Below are 423 nucleotides of genomic sequence, written 5' to 3' on the forward strand. Positions count from 1 at the left end.
AAGGCACATGCCCCTGACCGGAATCGAACCCGGGACCCTCTCATTGCGAGCGGGCCGACGCTCTATCCGCTGAGCCAAACCGGCCAGGGCTTTTAAGTTTTCTTTAGGTGATCACCAACCTGATTGGGTCCAATACCTACTCTGAACTTTCCCTTCCCCTTGCCTTTCTCGCTTTTTCTCCCTCCATCAGTTTTCCTGGCTTTCTGGGTTTCCGGGCTTAGAAGCTGAACACTTCCTTCGGAGGCGCGCCTTTCCACAGCAGCTCCAGCCCCAATACCTGCGGGGAAGGGCGAGCCCTTTGGATCTCCGCCCCCGCAAGCAGGTCGGGGCGTGGCTTGGCCGCCCACAGCCGAGGGGGCGGGACCTGGAGGCGTGGCCACGAGCGGAGGGGCGGGGCGTGTCGGGCGCGGCGGCGCAGGCGCA

This window comes from Myotis lucifugus, unplaced genomic scaffold, assembly GCF_000147115.1.
Source record: "Myotis lucifugus unplaced genomic scaffold, Myoluc2.0 scaffold_105, whole genome shotgun sequence".
In the NCBI taxonomy this organism is placed as follows: Eukaryota; Metazoa; Chordata; class Mammalia; order Chiroptera; family Vespertilionidae; genus Myotis; species Myotis lucifugus.